The 19,961-nt window shown below is 40.9% G+C and overlaps 1 long non-coding RNA gene across 1 annotated transcript; it reads left to right on the forward strand.

The window, feature by feature from the left end:
• Positions 1-1,867: 1,867 nt before the first annotated feature.
• On the forward strand, positions 1,868-17,852 carry LOC118921558 (uncharacterized). Its single transcript, XR_005028393.2, has 3 exons — positions 1,868-2,006; positions 5,130-5,497; positions 17,759-17,852. It is a non-coding gene; the product is annotated as an uncharacterized LOC118921558 (long non-coding RNA).
• The last annotated feature ends 2,109 nt before the right edge of the window (positions 17,853-19,961 follow it).

Consider the following 19,961-nt stretch of genomic DNA (forward strand, 5'->3'; position numbering starts at 1 on the left):
CCAAAGGAAATTCTCTTCCTTCACGGTGTCTTAGAGACAAAACTAGAAAATAACCAGATGAGTTAGGACTTCTCTTCCCTCCATTGGGTACTAGTGGCTGAGGAAATAAGCTTTTGCAGGTCTAGCTGTTGCCAGGGAACACTAAGACAGGGAAGATGGGTATAGTCAGAGTAGGGTGAGAGCCTCCTGGAAAAGCAGGGTGGAATATTTACAGTGAGAGCAATGTACAATGGGCAAAGAGGTCCCCATTGAAACTCTGTTAAGCATTATGCAAAGTCAAGGTCACACTAATTCTCTAGGGTAAAGATACAGACATCTTCACTTAAAGGTCAAAAGGCCAGGAGCAACTTGGCCTGGAATGTTTGAGTGTTCTGCAAGGGTATCAGCATAACCCTTGACTCCACTGTCAGCCCTAGCAATCAGACTGTGACCCAGCCCACCTTGAGGACAGGGCAGGTGATGCAAGTCTACACCCCTAAGTTTTTTCATGCTCTCGAAAAATCCTCAACTGTCTATAAAACCCCCTAGACAATGCACCACTCCGGGCTCCCTTGTCTCCTCCTGGCATGAGCCAGGAGCTCTATTCTCTCACTTTATTTCTAAATAAAAGTCTGTACTTTGCTCTCCTACCTTGGGTGTTTGTGAGGCTCATTCTTCGGCTTCGTGAACAAGAAGAAGCCCGGCATCAACACAACCTGGGGAGTCCCCCTGAGCACCTGGTGAGACCTCAGCCCAGGAGGGACTCTTGACTCTGATCCAGAAAGAATTCACTAACAGGTTGGATGAGTATAGGTAAGGAAGGAATTAATTAGAGCAAAAGTAGAGATGAATGGCAGCTGCCCTGCAGGCGGCTGAGAACAGGTGAGTGCAGATGGAAAGTTCGCTGAACTCCTTCTTGGCCTAGGGCGGATTCCCTTGCCAACTCCTAAAACCAGGGTCACCTAGCATTCCACATTCGCTTGGATCTGCACAGTGGGGGGACTATACGCTACCACCCAAGGATATGTGGGAGCTGCAGAGCACAGGATAGAAAGAGATTATATTCTGAGAATTTTCCAAAGAAAGAAGATTTTGGGGCAGGCTAGCTACTAAAAAGCAGATAATGCAGCTGCAGTTCTGTCAGGTCACCCATGCAGCAAGAAATTGCAGGCCCAAATCTGAGGTCTCAGCAGCCATTCCCTACTTATCAGGAGTAAAGCAGCGACTAACTGAAGACTTGGAAATAGAATGAAATAGCAAATAAACAAAGACACTCCTGAAAAAGTGCAGAGACAAAACCCAATTCAGATGAGCAGTGAGAAAACTTTATTTAAAGATGCGCACTTAGAGAAAGAAAAGGTGCGGAGTCCTCAGAGAAGAGGCACACCCAAAGGCTGGGGTTTCTATCTTTTAAGGATTTTTCAGGAATGTGACAAAGGGCCAGGGGGTATAGACTTGTAAAGCAGTCATTATACCTCTTCCCCTCTATTATCCGATCTCCATGTAATTCTGCAAATTTAGCTTAGCGTAAGAAATTGGTCTGTTCCTTTTCAGGATAGCAGCTTTCTTTTGGCAACATGTAAAGACTGCCTGCCCTGCCCCCAAAGTGGGTTTAGTTATTGCCTGTTTGCCAAAGAATGTATTAGGAATCTTACTGATGCAGGGGTTCTTGTTTGCAGAGTGGAAGAATCAACTTAGTAAACACCCAAGGTAGGAGAGTCAGGAAGAGGCTTTCATTGAGAGATATAGTGAGAGGACAGAGCTCCTGATTTGTGCCAGGAGGAGACAAGAGAGTCTGGGGCAGTGCGTTGTCTAGGGGGTTTATAGACAGTTGAGGATTTTTGGGAACTGGATAAGGCTTAGGGGTGTGGACCTGTTAAGTGTTCCCTGAATATTTAGAATTAACACAAGAAATTTGCTGCTCAAATTTCTCCCTGGGATACCAGAGTCTTGATCTGGGAGCATATCAAACAAGGCCGCCTGCCTAGCCTCCAAGATGGGCTGAGTTATTGTCTGTTTGCTAAAAAGTAAGTTAAGAATCTTACTTCTTAACTTCCTGGGTGTTGAAATGAAATCTTATCTTTAAGATGCAATCCTTCCTGCCTTTTACTATGTTGTTTGTGACTGGGCTTACTTGCCATATTAATTGCCCAAAGTTATATATTACTTGATTAGGGGCTGGAGGAGGAAAAGCAGCATCTGGGCAAAGTTAAAGAAGATAAGCTGGGCCTTTTAGCAGGCTAAAGTAAATTTTACAATAGCCTCATTTAATTGACACAATGAAGACATGGGCAATGCTGACCTCCTTTTTTTGTCTGAGGATATTCAAATATTCCAGGCCAAGTTACTCCTGGCTTTTTAGTTTTAACTAATCTCACTGAAGAATGCTTGTATTCCTAGTTTGTTATTGTTTGTTGTTTTACTTTAGAGAATTAACATGACTCTGATTTTGCTTAATTGTTTAATACGGAGTTTTGGTAGGGGTCTTTTTCCAAAGGCCTTCACCCTACTCTGACTACATCCATGGTCCCTGTCTCATTACCTTCTAATTTCCTGGTTTTTATAATGGAATCTTAGCCTTAAGATGAAATCTTTCCTCTTCTTATTTTACTGTTTATATCTCAGTATTTTTCAACATAGGCGGGAAAAGTTGACCACGATGCTTGTCCCATGTCCTTGCCCTACATCATAGCTACAGTGTGCATGTTTATGGTGATGACATAAAATAATTCAATTACTGGATTCAATTCCCATCCTCTGGCTTTATGACCAAGGGCAATTCACTTCAACTCTGTGTGACTGCATTTCTTTAACTGTGAAGTGGAAATAATAACAGTTCAATGAAGAGGTGAGAAGAATGGTTGGGTCAGTCCAGGTCCCAGCAAGGAACAGAATCTAACTCAGGTATTTCAAGACACTGTAATCAAGGGACTATTTCCAGTAGCATGGTCAGGTTGGGACAACCAACAAGAAAGATGTAACATTGGGGGAGAAATCTGGGGCAGAATACCTTTGAAACAGAAATCAGTCAAAGGGAGAAATAAAGTGGGAGAATCCCATTTGTAAGATAAATTCTAACCAAAATGAGCAGGCGACGAGAGGCAACAAAAGGCCAGGCAGTTTATTTGAGCACAATCCCAGGCGAGGTTCACCGGTCTGCACAGACACAGGCCAGAGAAGTCGTGCCCAACCAGACAGGTGGGGAGTTTTCATAAGCACAGGGAAGGGAGGGGGAAGAGGGCCACACCAGGGGTATGTGAGGAATTTTTATTGGCTCAGGGTCAGGTGATGGACAGCCAGAGGTCTCCTCCTTCCAGATGGAGGGGGTCTGCATCCAGAGTTTGTTAGCCTATCATGGGACTACTGGAATACAGGAAGAGCTGTCCATTCCTTCCTTATATGGCACAGAGCTATTTGGTGCTGTCTTTGTTCCGCTTGCACTGTCCTCGCTTTCCTCCCTTCAGTACCTCCAACCTTACACTGTTTATTTCTTAAAAGCAGCCCTTCCTCATCTCTCTGGATCTGGCTGTAGAAGAAGAGACCCCTACCCAACCTCTCTGATCCAGATATGCCCTCGCTCACCCTTGTAATCACTTATTTGTTAGGCAGGGAAATAGATATGAGCGGGGTGGAGAGAGAAAAAGGCCAGGGAAGTCCACTAAAAAGACCCAGAGTTAATCAATTAAAACTCAAAAGCCAGGAGTAACTTATCCTGGAGTTTGAATATTCTCCAGATAAAGGAGGGTACCTCAGCATAGCCCATGTCTTCATTGTGTTAATCATGCAGGTCCAGCTTATTTTTTACCTTTACCTATATGCTGTTGTTTTTTTCTCCTTCCCGCCCTAATCAAGTAGTTTGTAACCTAGGGAACTAATTTAGCATGCAGGCCCAGCTGTAAACAACATAGTAAAAGGCAGGAAGGATTCCATCTTAAAGATTGTATTTTCATACCCAGGAAGTTAAGAAATAAGATTCTTAACTTACTCTTTAGCAAACAGACAATAACTCAGCCGACCTTGGGGCTGGGCAGACAGCCTTGTTTGATATGATCCCAAACCAAGAACGCAGGGTATCCCAGGGAGAAATCTGAGCAGGAAGTTCCTTGTGTTAAGTTAATTCTAAGTATTCAACGACCACTTAACAGGTCTGTACCCACAGGCTTTAGTCACATTCCTAAAGAATCCTTAAAAGGGGAACCACCAACCTTTCAGAGCACTCCTCTCTCCAAGGTTGTCCACACTTTCTAAGTGTATAAACTTTTAATCTTAAACTCTCTCTCTCCAACCTTTCAGGGCACCTTTCCTCACTGAGGTTGCCTGCTGTACTTTTTCCTCTCTTTAAGTAACTTTAATTAAAACTTTACTCTGCTTCACAACTGTGTTTCTTTCCTTCAATTTTTTGTCCTGGTGATAACAAGGACTGAGGAAAACACATAATGCTCCCCCAACATATTGATATGGAGATGGACTAAAGCCAGGTGAGAGATTCTGGAAATATTGTAACTTACCCACAGAAGAACTCAGAGATTAACTTAGTGGGAAGCCTTTTCCACTCTAGACATGAAGAGGAAGAGGCAGGAAACACTGGGGCTCTTGTAGGAGTCACATAGGAGGAACATATAATATAGACCTGGGAGGTCAGATGCTCCCTCTTAACTATGAATTCTATAAGGAAAGCAGCATCATTGCAGGTTTGAAGTTTTTATTGTATCCTGTAGGACAGCTCCCCAACTTCCCAGGATGTTGTCATCCTGCTGGCACCTTCACCAAGCCTGGGGTAGTCTGTTCCCCAGTCTTTCAGAGCAGCTGCTCTGGGTGGTGGGTATGCTGACAACATCAGTGAAGTCCATGGGCATGCATGAGCCCACTGCCAGACTTCCTGTGCTATACAATGAATGACGTTGAAGGAGGTGGTATCATGTGGGTTATAATGGGCCTGGGGTCAGATGGAGAATAACAGCCCAGTGGCCCTCTTCCCAGTCTGGGCTACACTGTCCCCCTGGCCCTGAGACAGCACTGCTGCAAGAAACTGCAAAGCTTATCTGGCTACTCCAGCTTTTGACCTTGAACCCTCTCATCCTTAGCCTGAAATCCCACCCTAGTGCCAAAGAGCACACTAGCTACTTTATCTCTCATTCATCTCTCCCAAGTCTCCAGGGATTGGTCAAAACAACTAAACAATGAGAAGAAGAACTCAACTGCTAACAGAAGCTCCTGTGCATATCAATGAAGGCAAGGAGATACCATATCTGGACCTCTACTCAGCCAGAGGCAAATGGAGCTTGCTGGGGGTGGAGAGGAGTGCTGTGTGACTCTTATGAACAGCAGCACCTGAATCCAGCCTCAAATGCCTGTTATGTTTGGACATAGTAACCCTATACAGGTCATGAGTCACTGTACTCATGTTGGTACCTGTTTGAGCGTTTGAGGTTTGCAAGCAGCATTTCGGTATTCTTCACCACTGGATGCTGAGAGAAACAGCAAAAAGATGCAGAAACATGTGGAACAGCCCACCCAGGTAAATTGTTGGGACTGTCACCTTCCTGATTCTTCTGTTTTGGTTTCTTGTTATCTGCCCTGAATTTCAGAACAACAGCTCTAAAGGAGTACTGGAAAATGTTGTCTCCAAGGCCCACCTTTGTTACTATTAGGGTCGAGGAAGGAAAAACAAGGGCATGCAAACAGAACAGAGAGATACCATAAAAGGAGAATGGACCAGACCCCAAGGTCTGTGTCTTATATGGAAAGGGGACAGCTCTTCCTGAATTCCATCCTTCTGATGTGCCAACTAAGACCCAGATGTCAGCCTCCTCCCTCTTGGAAGGAAAAAAGTTTCTACTTGTCTATGATGTCACCTTTAGCCAATCATACCTCTCCACGCCCCCTAGGATAGCTTGCCCACTCCTCCCCCTCCTAACCCCTTATAAGCCCCCACCTCCCTGACCGGGTGTGACTTCCCTGGCCTGTAATACCCAGACCGTGGGACATCACCCAGGAGTTGCACTCAAATAAACTACCTGGCCCTTTGTTGCTTCTCTTCACCTGCTTATTTCAGTTGGAATTTATTGGAATTTATCTTACTCAGGGAAGGAGTGTGAGCGTGGGGCCCTGACTGGCCACCGGTGGCCCCACCCCCTCCTTCCCTGACCTGGGACCTCAGCCTGCTCTCCACTGCATGGACTATTTTCTGGTGAGTCACTCAGTTTCCCCCAGTCTGTTTCCCTTCCTAAATCAATTTCACCTAGTCCATTAGAAATGGTAGCTACGTCCAGGTGGGGCAACCAGCCCCTGGGCATTCGGACCACCCTCTGCAGGCATCTGGCCTGCCCATGGCCCTGCGGTTTGGGAGATATCCCTCACCCAGGCTCCCAGAACATCTCCCCTGACTTGGTGCACTTCGGATGCTGGGCGCTCCTTTCAGTGGGATTAGTTGGGGAGTGGCACAGACATGGGGAACCAGCCCTCAAAAGCAGAGGCTCAGACCCCACTGTGGTATCTCATTTCTAATTTGGCTGCTCTATATTTGTCCCGGGAAGTTCGCAAACAGAAGCTGGTCTTCCTTTGCTCTAAGGCCGGGCCTCAGTATCCCTTAGACAATCAATCTTGCTGGCCCCCTGAGGGAACTTTCAATTTTGGCCTCCTCACCGACTTGACTAATTATTGCCATTGGAGTGGAGAGTAGAGTGAAATCCCATATGTGCAAGTTTTTTGGACTTCGCGCTCCCGCCCAGACCTTTACGTTAAGTGTTCAATGACTCAGGTTCTTCTGGTCCGATCTCCAGTTAAAGATTGTCAGCCTCTTACTCTGCCCAGTCCTTCTTCCTTTTCATATCCACCAGAAGACCTCAGTCGCCCGCCTCCCTCAACTCGCGATCCCCTCCCCCTCTCTCCACCACCATCTTTAAGTCCTTTGTCTTCACACATGTCGCCGCCATCTTAAAGTCCTACATTCTCAACCATGCCATTGTCCTGCTCTCCTCTTCCGGTGGCTGCACCACCCCCTCACCCTCTCCTCCTGCCTTCCCCGCCCTCTTCCCCCACCGGAACACGCTCCTCCCGCCCTCTGGTTCCAGAAGCCATGGACAGGAAGCTGAGGAAAGGGAAGGCAATTGTATATCAGTGACTCAAGTCTTTACATCAGTTTGTCTCTCTGTGTATATGTTTTTGCATGGGGACTGTTGCTGACTGTAGTTGTTGTGTCTCAGTTTGTATGTTTGTGTGTCTAGATGTATGGATGAAAAACATTTTCCTACCTCCGGATAGTTGATTTAAAAACAAGTGCTTGTGAAAATTGGGCATTCTAAGACTTCCAGAAAATCTGATAAAAAATGTTAAGCATTAATGCTAATTTGGGTTCGGCTGAGGCATGCATATCCTTGTGCTTATCAGCTGCCTAAGTTTACGTAAGGTCATTTAAGTCGATGTTATCTGCTAAATATTTTAATAATAAAATTCTTAAATGCTTGGCTTTGTCTAATATTCAGTAAAGGTCTTGTAAATAATCTAGCATAGTTGTTACAAATGAATGAACTAAAGAAGTGTGGCAAGTGAACACCTTTTTAATTGTGTGTTACAGTGTGTATAACTATCTACAGCCTAGAAATCTTTGTGGTAACCTAAAACCTTAAAGTTTTGCTAAGTTAAAAAGATATACTTTGTGCTTAGTGAGAGATTGTGTTGTAAAGCTCATGGTTAACAGAAATTATAAAATGTTCATAAATTTGTCAATCCAAAGAATGCTAGTGTAGCAGTTTATAATAGCCTACTTCTCAGTGTTTACTAAAAATTAAGGTGCCTAATGGTTTTGAGTTCTAATTAGAACTAGTTAAAATAATAAGGAAAACATTTCTGCATGCTAAACAATGTGTCTTTTGATAAAAGAAAGTAATTGTTCTAAGTACAGCTGTTTATTTAGAGAGAGAAATCTAAATGAAAAAGGTTGTGGAAAGTTTGTAGAAGAATTTAATATACTCATGCTATATAAAATTAAAGCAAAGCATGGGTTGCAGTACTAATATCAGACAAAATAGACTTCAAAACAAAGAAAGTAACAAGAGATAAAGAAGGACACTGCATAATGATAAAGGGCTCAGTCCAACAAGAGAATATAACCATTCTAAATATATATGCACCCAACACAGGAGCACCAGCATATGTGAAACAAATACTAACAGAACTAAAGGAGGAAATAGACTTCAATGCATTCATTCTAAGAGACTTCAACACACAACTCACCCCAAAGGATAGATCGACCGGGCTGAAAATAAGTAAGGACATGGAAGCACTGAACAACACAGTAGAGCAGAAGGACCTAATAGACATCTATAGAACTCTACATCCAAAAGCAACAGGATATACATTCCTCTCAAGTGCACATGGAACATTCTCCAGAATAGACCACATACTAGCCCACAAAAAGAAACTCAGCAAAATACAAAATATTGAAATTCTACCAACCAACTTTTCAGACCACAAAGGTATAAAACTAGAAATAAATTCTATAAAGAAAACAAAAAGGCTCACAAACACATGGAGGCTTAACAACAAGCTCCTAAATAATCAATGGATCAATGAACAAATTAAAATAGAGATCAGAGAATATATAGAAACAAATGACAACAATAACACAAAGCCCCAACTTCTGTGGGACGCAGCGAAAGCAGTCTTAAGAGGAAAGTATATAGCGATCCAGGAACACTTGAAGAAGCAAGAACAATCCCAAATGAATAGTCTAACAACACAATTATCGAAATTGGAAAAAGAAAACAAATGAGGCCTAAAGTCAGCAGAAGGAGGGACATAATAAAGAACAGAGAAGAAATAAACAAAATTGAGAAGAATAAAACAATAGCAAAAATCAATGAAACCAAGAGCTGGTTCTTTGAGAAAATAAGCAAAATGGATAAGCCTCTAGCAAAACTTATTAAGAGAAAAAGAGAATCAACACAAATCAACAGAATCACAAATGAGAACGGAAAAATCACGACAGACTCCACAGAAATACAAAGAATTATTAAAGACTACTACGAAAACCTATATGGCAACAAGCTGGAAAACCTAGAAGAAATTGACAACTTCCTAGAAAAATACAACCTTCCAAGACTGACCCAGAAAATCTAAACAGACCAATTACCAGCAACGAAATTGAAGTGGTAATCAAAAAACTACCCAAGAACAAAACCCCCGGGCCAGATGGATTTACCTCAGAATATTATCAGACACACAGAGAAGACATAATACCCATTCTCCTTAAAGTTTTCCAAAAAATAGAACAGGAGGGAATACTCCCAAACTCATTCTATGAAGCCAACATCACCCTAATACCAAAACCAGGCAAAGACCCCACCAAAAAAGAAAATTACAGACCAATATCCCTGATGAATGTAGATGCAAAAATACTTAATAAAATATTAGCAAACTGAATACAAAAGCATATCAAATGGATCGTACACCATGACCAAGTGGGATTCATCCCAGGGATGCAAGGATGGTACAACATTCAAAAATCCATCAACATCATCCACCACATTAACAAAAAGAAAGACAAAAACCACATGATCATCTCCATAGATGCTGAAAAAGAATTTGACAAAATTGAACTTCCATTCATGATAAAAACTCTCAGCAAAATGGGAATAGAGGGCAAGTACCTCAACATAATAAAGGCCATATATCATAAACCCACAGCCAACATTATACTGAACAGCGAGAAGCTGAAAGCTTTTCCTCTGAGATCGGGAACTAGACAGGGATGCCCACTCTCCCCACTGCTATTTAACGTAGTACTGGAGGTTCTAGCCACCGCAATCAGACAAAACAAAGAAATACAAGGAATCCAGATTGGTAAAGAAGAAGTTAAACTGTCACTATTTGCAGATGACATGATATTGTACATAAAAAACCCTAAAGACACCACCCCAAAACTACTAGAACTCATATCAGAATCCAGCAAAGTTGCAGGGTACAAAATTAACACACAGAAATCTGTAGCTTTCCTATACACTAACAATGAACCAATAGAAAGAGAAATCAGGAAAACAATTCCATTCACAATTGCATAAAAAAGAATAAAATACCTAGGAATAAACCTAACCAAAGAAGTGAATGACCTATACTCTGAAAACTACAAGTCACTCTTAAGAGAAATTAAGGGGACACTAACAAATGGAAACTCATCCCATGCTCATGGCTACGAAGAATTAATATTGACAAAATGGCCATCCTGCCCAAAGCAATATACAGATTTGATGCAATCCCTATCAAATTACCAGCAACATTCTTCAATGAACTGGAACAAACAATTCAAAAATTCATATGGACACACCAAAGACGCCGAATAGCCAAAGCAATCCTGAGAAAGAAGAATAAAGTAGGGGGGATCTCACACCCCAATTTCAAGCTCTACTATAAAGCCATAGTAATCAAGACAATTTGGTACTGGCACAAGAACAGAGCCACAGACCAGTGGAACTGACTAGAGACTCCAGACATTAACCCAAACATATATGGTCAATTAATATTTGATAAAGGAGCCATGGACATACAATGGCGAAATGACATTCTCTTCAACAGATGGTGCTGGCAAAACTGGACAGCTACATGTGGGAGAATGAAACTGGACCATTGTATAACCCCATATACAAAAGTAAATTCAAAATGGATCAAAGACCTGAATGTAAGCCCTGAAAACATTAAACTCGTGGAAAAAAGCACAGGCAAAAACCTCTTAGACATAAACATGAGTGACCTCTTCTTGAACATATGTCCCCAGGCAAGGAAAACAACAGCAAAAATGAACAAGTGAGATTATATTAAGCTGAAAAGCTTCTGTACAGCACAAGACACCATCAATAGAACAAAAAGGAACCCTACAGTATGGGAGAATATATTTGTAAATGACAGATCCGATAAACGCTTGATGTCCAAAATATATAAAGAGCTCACACGCCTCAACAAAATCAAATAATGCAATTAAAAAATGGGCAGAGGAACTGAACAGTTCTCCAAAAAAGAAATACAGATGGCCAACAGACACATGAAAAGATGTTCCACATCACTAATTATCAGAGAAATGCAAATTAAAACTACAATGAGGTATCACCTCACACCAGTAAGGATGGCTGCCATCCAAAAGACAAACAACAAGAAATGTTGGTGAGGCTGTGGAGAAAGGGAAACCCTCCTACACTGCTGGTGGAAATGTAAACTAGATCAACCATTGTGGAAAGCAGTATGGAGGTTCATCAAAATGCTCAAAACAGACTTACCATTTGACCCAGGAATTGCACTCCTAGGAATTTACCCTAAGAAAGCAGCAATCAAGTTTGAGAAAGACAGATGCACCCCTATGTTTATCACAGCACTATTTACAATAGCCAAGAATTGGAAACAACCTAAATGTCCATTGGTAGATGAATGGATAAAGAAGATGTGGTACATATACACAATGGAATACTACTCAGCCATAAGAAGAGGGCAAATCCTACCATTTGCAGCAGCATGGATGGAGCTGGAGGGTATTATGCTCAGTGAAATAAGCCAAGCGGAGAAAGAGAAATGCCAAATGATTTCACTCATCTGTGGAGTATAAGAACAAAGGAAAAACTGAAGGAACAAAACAGCAGCGGAATCACAGAACCCAAGAATGGACTAACAGTTACCAAAGGGAAAGGGACTGGGGAGGATGGGTGGGTAGGGAGGGATAAGGGGGGAGGAAGAAGAGGGGTATTCAGATCAGCATGCATGGGGGGGTGGGAGAAAGGGGAGGGTTGTACAACACAGAGAAGACAAGTAGTGATTCTACAACATTTAGCTATGCTGATGGACATGACTCTAAAGGGGTTTATAGCGGGGACCTGGTATAGGGGAGAGCCTAGTAAACATAATATTCTTCATGTAAGTGTAGATTAAAGATAATAAAAAAGAAAATAAAGAAAGAAAAGGGGTATTACTCCATGATAAGATAAAACTAACTATAAATCAACGATTAATGCATGCTTTAAATATCCTTAATTTTGATCACTTAAAGGGTGTCAGATGATCGGCTATGGAGGTACACTTTTCTGATAATATTCCTTTCTCTTAAAAAAAAAAAGCACTTCCTGTGTGGTGACGTCCAATGAGTTCTACACAATGGTATAAAGGGCAGATTGAAGTGTGAGCAAAGGGTCTGTTTGTGTTTATACAGAGGATCAAAGCCTAATTTGGCTACTGAGAAAATGAACTAAGATACAATATGAAGAAAAACTTCCAACATCAGCACTCTCTGGAAGACTCATACCAGAAAATGATCATCAAAAAACCTCAACAAAGATCCAGGCGATGCTGCAGTTGTAGCTGCATTCATCCCACCGGTTCCTGGACTTGCCATTGGAATGAAGAAGGAGATATCTAAGCTGGCCCATGCATACAGTAAAACAACAAATTTGACTGGATCTACACTGTTGAAATTCAACCAAGAATTAGGAGAAGTGCAAGTTGTAGCACTCCAAAATCTTACAACTACAGACTATCTACTGTTAAAAGAACATATGGGATGTGAACAGTTCCCAGGAATGTGCTGTTTTAATTTGTCTGATTTCTCTCAGACTGTTCAAGTTCAGTTGGACAATATCCGTCATATCATAGACAAATTTTCACAAATGCCTAGGGTGCCTAACTGGTTTTCTTGGCTTTACTGGAGATGTCTGGTAATTATAGATCTGCTTGGTTATGTAACTGTATTCCTATTATGTTAATATGTGTGTGCAATTTAATTAGTAGTTTAAAACCTATACATGCTTAAGTTACTCCACAAGAAGATATGCCAAAGAAATAATCAATCTTCCCATGTTTTCTTCCGTCTGCCACCTCTATAGCTTTTCTTCTTCCTTCGTAATTACAACCCTTAAATAGAATTTGTGCCTCATATCGAATTTACTGAGTCTCATAATTCCTCCAAGTGCTAAAGATACCTCAAGACAAATGCTGGGCATAAAAGCCAAAGGGCATAAATCTGCAAAGAAGTAAAAAGCTAACCTTTTCAAACAATATGGCTTCTCTCTCACTTACCAACTTTACATTTCCCTGTATGGCCTGGAAGATGACTGGTTAGCCAGAGACGGGTAAGATTCCTCAAGGGAGGAACAACCTAAGACAGGCACAGTCGCAGGGGTCCATCAGGTGAGAAATTGGGGATCAACAGAGGTGAGGCTTAGAACGTCCCCCCCCCCCCGTTTTGAGAGAAATCTTCTGCATCCGTGGATGTTTTATTGCCCTTGTCCAGCTTGGATTAACACATAGTCTACAGGCACACACCTGATCATCTACATTTGCTCTCTTACAACACTAAACTAAGTTTTCTACCTTTATCTTACATCTACCTACCACTTCAGCATTTTATTAAAAATAATAATAATAATAAAGGGAGAAATGTGGGATCCACATATAAATCAAGTATAACAATCAAACAAATATTCATATTTCACCTAATTGTTTATAGTTCATAATGTGTGATCAAAACTGAAAGTTTCTGTCATGACTGACCTTGTACTGTTCACCATGTAAGAACTTATTCACTATGTAAGAATTTGTTCACCATGTAAGAACTTGTTCGTTATGCTTCAGATGATTGGAGACTGATGAGAATTAGGCTTGGGGTGGATTAATGATTGTGCATTGAGCATTGACTCCCCTGTACAGAATTCTATTGTTGTTAACAACCATTTGATCAATAAATATGAGAGATGTCCTCTCAAAAAAAAATGTTTACCACCTCTTCTCTGTATAAACTTCTCTAGATAAGAGATTTATTGTTACAAAGGTATCTTGAGGTGTTAGAATAATTAATACCTTTCATTCCATACATCAAGGAAGTAAAGGTTCATTCTAGCCCTGAAATGACCTCATATTCCAAAAGTTTCCAGATGACTGGACTGCCTTCTCCCTCCCACATATACCAGGCTAGTTATGGCACTCAAAATGAAGTTGGGAATTTTCTTTGGTGTATTCAGCTTTGCCATAAAGTGTTTAATAGGTGATTACTTTTGGGATTAAATAACACATTGAAAGCACCCAACACACAGAATGAATTCAAAAACTATGGATCCTTCTTTAATCCACTCCCTATAATTCTATTTGCAATTCTCTTCTAGATCTTATTGCTATAATTTATAATAATTCACTCCACAAATAAATGTATGTGTATAAAATAGAAAAAAAATTAAAGCAAATAAGTATCAATATCAAGTACACAGCAAAATTAGAATTTTGTTTATAGTTAAAAAGACAAAGTTTTCTTAACTGTTAGTCTGCTCTTAATGTTGAAATATTGCAAAAAGTTCTCTAATTGTTTAATCAAAGCAGTTTCTCATGCTTAAAGTCTCAGTAAGGTGTCAGAGTATTTAAGAAAATGAGATCTTAATATTAAAAAGACTAAAAGATAAACTTTGCTAACAACTGTGTAACCTTCTTTATTTGCCTTTGAAGTACTTTGTTGTCATTCTAGTTAAATAGATAAGTATTGCTTCATAGCAACCTATAATCCTATTTAAGCAAGTGCCAAAGAAACTTTCTTCTGACAACTTCCCAAAATCAAATTCAAAAAGGTGCTTTTACCTCTAGTTAACTCTGATATTTTCCAGAGGGCCCCTGGAATGTGTCAGAGGAACATTTTCTCATTGGAGAAAATATTTAGCTAATTTGGCTTATTTATCTGATATATATTTACCTAAAAAGCACTGTCAAAAAGGATGATGCTAAATTTTGTTACTGAATGTTTTGTATTACAGAAATATCCAAATTTCCTTATGACAACTGTCTTACAGTAAGCTCTCATCAGATCTTTAACCATTGTCATTTTTAAATCTTTTGTCATCTATACTCACTGTTTATTACTCCTAAACTAGTAAGAAACTAGATTTCAGCAGAACAGGTATTAGTTATATAAGATTAAGTAAACTAAGGAAGATGATTTTGTAACTTTTTGTTTCAAATGTTGATAAAGTGTTTTAAGCTTTTTCTCTTAAGGTGACAACAGTTTAGTAAATGACTGCCTTTATAAGCAGAATTGAAACTTTATCTTTCTCTCTACCTAATCCCTCCAGAATTTAAAAACTCTCAGTGACTATTTTTATATTTCATGGCAATATGTTTATTTGCACAAGTTCAATAAGAATCTGCTTTCCTTGTAAGAAGACTATTTAAAAACATTGGTTATATTAACAAAGCTTTGACTAGAATGTCATACCTGAGAGACACGTGTGTAAACTCAGATGTGAACAGACAGCTTTAAGGAACTAAGATTGACTTTAAAAAGCCAACAAAGCCCCTTAGAAGAACTGGCCTGGTACCTTGCTTACAGAGTTCCCAGCAGCCTTACCAGGTGAGTAAGGAAGGTCACTTCCCGGCAAGTGCAAGAACCTCAGGAATGTCTTGGGAACCTCAAGGAGAGAGGAATTCACCCAAATGTACACGTACTGCAGGCAGAACCTGATGGCAAGTCTGGCTTGGCTTTCTGGCCTCAAGAAGCCTTTAAAAGTCCAATCTGAAATTCCTTATAAAAGGTTCCAGCAAAGCATATTTAAAAGAGCCTATGTAATCAATTGCTCTTCTTGCTGCACTTATGCAAATAATCAAGCCAACTGTTAATTGTTTTCTTAATCTGGCTACTTCTAATAAAAATAAGGGTGATTTTAGAGAAAAGTATTGGTTCAGTAATGCAGTCTTATCTATACTAAATCCTAATACTAGTCATTGAGATGTAAACTCGATCCATAATGGCCTGGCTAATGCCCCTACTGGGCCCCTTAATAACAGTTTGTGGTTTACTCTTAGCTGCCCCTTGTGTCCTCAGGTTCCTCCAACAGCGGCTAACCCAGATGACCCAAGTCGCCACCAACCAGATGTTACTTCACCGTTACACACATCTTCCCACTGAACCCCCTCCTTCAGCCTAATACCAGCCTCAAACCCCCACGATGCCCCTTGTTAGCCGGAAGTAGCCAGATCAAGTCATTGCCCATGATGACCAAAAGGCTGGAATGTTAGGCTGGAGGAAGGAAAAACAAGGACATGCAAAAAGAACAGAGAGATACCATAAAAGGAGAACAGACCAGACCCCAAGGTCCGTGCCCTATATGGAAAGGGGACAGCTCTTCCTGAATTCCATCCTTCTGATGTGCCAACTAAGACCTGGATGTCAGCCTCCTCCCTCTTGGAAGGAAAAAAGTTTCTAGTTGTGTATTATGTCAATTTTAGCCAATCATACCTCTCCACACCCCCTATGATAGCTTGCCCACTCCTCCCCCTCCTAACCCCTTATAAGCCCCCACCACCCTGACGGGGTGTGACTTCCCTGGCCTGTGATAGCCAGGCCGCGGAACATCACCCGGGAGTTGCACTCAAATAAACTACCTGGCCCTTTGTTGCCTCTCTTTGCCTGCTTATTTTGGTTGGAATTTATTGGAATTTATCTTACAGTTACCAGTTTTTCTAGATGTCGGTTCAAAGGAAGTAATTCAATCAAGAGACTTAGAATAGATTTCAGCAGCAGCAGTTTATTAAGCAGAGCAAAAATACACTACTCAGAAGAGAGTGGACTCTTTGGAACCCAGAAGCAGCCCCACTATGAGGGTTAGGGCTAGTTTTTATTTCCTTTAAAATGGTGGAAAGTCCTTCCCTGAGCCTTATGTCATTTGATTGACAGTTTCAGATTATATAACCTTTTCTTAGTGTATAGGCACTTACCTATGGTACCCAAGCTAAACAGGGGAAGTTGTCAAAATTGCAATGCAAATTTATTACAATTGTGGTATAATAAACCCTGAGATAACCCCCAGTCACTTCCTGAATTTGGGTGCACCTGCGCCAACCTGTGTTGGTGCTCTGCAAGCCCCGATTGGCTTTTTAGGTCAGATTTGGCCCTGATAAGGAGGAATAATGAACCATGAATAGGAGGGGTCTGGGGTGTGTTCCACCATCTGATGTCCAGGGAGTATGTGGAGAGCAGGACAGACCTGCTCATGTTTGCCTGGCTATCTGATACCTTCACCTAAAATTCAGAATGGCTGAAACTTTAACTTTCCTCTCCCTTTCTGTCATGACCTTGCTTGTTGTTGGTACCATTGAGACTTAAAACGTTAAGATAAATGGTTGACATTATTCTCTTCTTTTTCTTCTCCTTGCCCTTCACCAGGCATGGGCATTATTCCATGTATCTGTTATGTACATCTCTTCATTTCCAACCCCCCTGCCACCACCACATTCAGATCTTCCCATAATTTCCTATGAGGTCTCCAGGACTTTATTCCTGCCCTTTCCCTAATACTTCCTATACACAGCCAGACTTTTCCATCTAAAAGATAGCATTTTAACCATCATCCTAATGCCTTCGTTTATACTGAATTCACTCTGCCTGAAGAGTTGTCCCCCTTTGTTATAATTGCCTAAACTGTACCTTTCAAGTCCTGCTTCCTTCATGAAGCCATTTCTGGTTGTCCTAAGCTTCACTGACCATGTCAGACTCTTGTCTGTATTTCTGGAGCATTTGTCTGTATCACTCATTTTGCACAAAATGTCCTACCTTGACTTATCTGTGTATGAATGCTTGTTTCTTTTCTAGAAGTACCTGGTAATGGTTGTGCACTGAGTTACTGAGGTTTTTTTTCCCCTGAATATTCAAGATAGAGATGCAAGACACATCCCAACCAATATATAAAAAAATAAGCAGACTATATTGTTCCAAATTCCTGAGATTTACTTAGAGTTTTTGTATTAACATTTTTTTTTTCTTTTTGAGCAGCTCCTCCATGCTAGGCATTGTACTGGTGTTGGAAACAGAAGAATGAACAGGACATTCATCACTTCTGCATTCAAGAAGCACACATCCTGGTAGGGAGGCAAACAATTAAAATCACAATTATACTACTGTAGAGTGCATACCACAATAGATACATAGGACACTATCAGAACACAAAAGAGGAGACACACACACATATATGTAATGCTGACCTGGGAGTCCAGGGAAGTCGTCCCAGAAAAGAGGATACAAAAGGTGGACCATGGAAGCTGAGTAGGAGTTCTCTGAGCAAATGTGGGTGAATATGTGCAGGTATGGGGTGGGAAGGGGGCAGAAGAGTAGTCCAGGCAGAAACAACAACATGTGTGAGGTCCTGGATACAAGCATAACGTGCTTCATTGGAAATAATAATCTAGTGCAGTTTGGCTGGAACACAGTGGGCAAGGCATGGGGCAACAAGAGATAAGGTTGAGAGGATAACCAGAGCTTACTGTAAGATACTAACCACTTGTGAGGGTGGGGAGAAGCTATGGAAGGCAGGAGGACTTAGATTTGCATATCAGGAATACCACTTTGGCTGTGGTGTAAAGAATAGTCTGAGGGGAGGAGAATGGAGGGAAGAAGGCCAATTAGGCAGCTGATAGGGTAGAGAATCTAGCAAAGATAATGATGATGGCCTAATCACAGCAGTGTTGTCAGAGATGAAACAAGTGTATAAATTTCAGAACTGTTTAAGGGGTAGAACGGTGAGGACTAAATGTTTGGGTCTGCAGAGTAAGGGAGAGAAAGTTAAATGGGTGTTAATGCCATTCTCTAAGAAGGAAATCAAGAGAAAACTCTATTGCAGAGGAGCAGATAATGAGTCCACTGTCAGTCGTGTTTAGCTTGGCAGTCTCCACCTGGGCATACCCACGTGGGCATGTCTTGGCAGTTTTGTATGTTTGCCTGAACCTCAGAAGAGAAATCTCAGCCAGATGCAAGTGGGACGAAGAAGCCATGTAAGTCCAAGAAGACAATGTGTGTGTGCAGAGTAAGAGGGTAAAATCAGGTAAAACCAAAAAACCAAACATGTTTAAAAGATGCAAGAACAAATATGAGGATCTCACAAAGAACTGAGAAGTACCCAAGAGGTAAAGGAAAACTGAGAAAATATTATGTTGCTGAAGAAGGTCAACAATGTTACATACAACATCAATAAATCCAGGCCTATTATTAAGAAAAAAGTTTTCTGTTTTTGTTCTGTTTTGTTTAAATCTTGGTGTGAATATCATAGTGCAATAGTTCTCAGACTTTCTGGTTGTACAAAATTACTGTATCCTCTTAAAAATGATTTAGGACTCAAAAGAGCTTATTATGTGGCTATATCTATTAATATTTACTCTATTAGAAATTAAAAAAATTAAAACATACATATTAATTCATTACCAAATAAACATAGTTAATATGTTATGAAGCTACTAGGTAATATATTTATGAAAATAACTTTTAAAACAAAATATTCGTGATAAGAGTGGCATTATTTTACATGTTTGCAAATCTCTTTGATGTTTGGCCTAATAGAAAACAGCTCAGTTCTTTTATCTGGCTCTGCCTTCAATCTGTTTTGCTATCACACTTTATGAAGCTTCTGGAAAACTCAACTGTACTATCTTGAAAGGACAAGAGTGGGAAAGATAAATAACATCTTAAATAATTTATGAAAATAGTCTGATCTTGCAGAACCCCTGAAAGGGAATTCTAGGCATCTGGGGATTACAATTTGAGGATCACTGCATCATAGCAGGAAAGCTTCATACTATGAGCCTCACAAATAAGCTCTTGATGTCAGCCCAAACTAGACTGGATAGACTCAATTGTTGTTTCTGTTGGGTCCATGCAATCGACCTCCAAATAACTGGGAGACACATGGATGCAAAGCAAGAGCATTTATTGGGTAGCCAGCATGCTGGGGTCTCACACTGGCAGGTGGAGACCCCAAAGTACAAGTTCATTCTCCTTTTATACACAGGAATGGGGTCATGTGCAGAGCAAGCCGTGCACAGAAAGGGCCGTGCGCAGAACAGGCCATGCGCAGACCAGGCCGTGTGAGGAGCAGCAGGGCCATGCACAGAGCGGGCCCAGATATGACCTGACTTTCACTACAACGAACTTGTTCACCAACTATTTGGACCCGTTCCTTCTAGGTGGAGCTATACTCCTGACCACC

The sequence above is a fragment of the Manis pentadactyla genome, chromosome 3 (genome assembly GCF_030020395.1).
Source record: "Manis pentadactyla isolate mManPen7 chromosome 3, mManPen7.hap1, whole genome shotgun sequence".
In the NCBI taxonomy this organism is placed as follows: Eukaryota; Metazoa; Chordata; class Mammalia; order Pholidota; family Manidae; genus Manis; species Manis pentadactyla.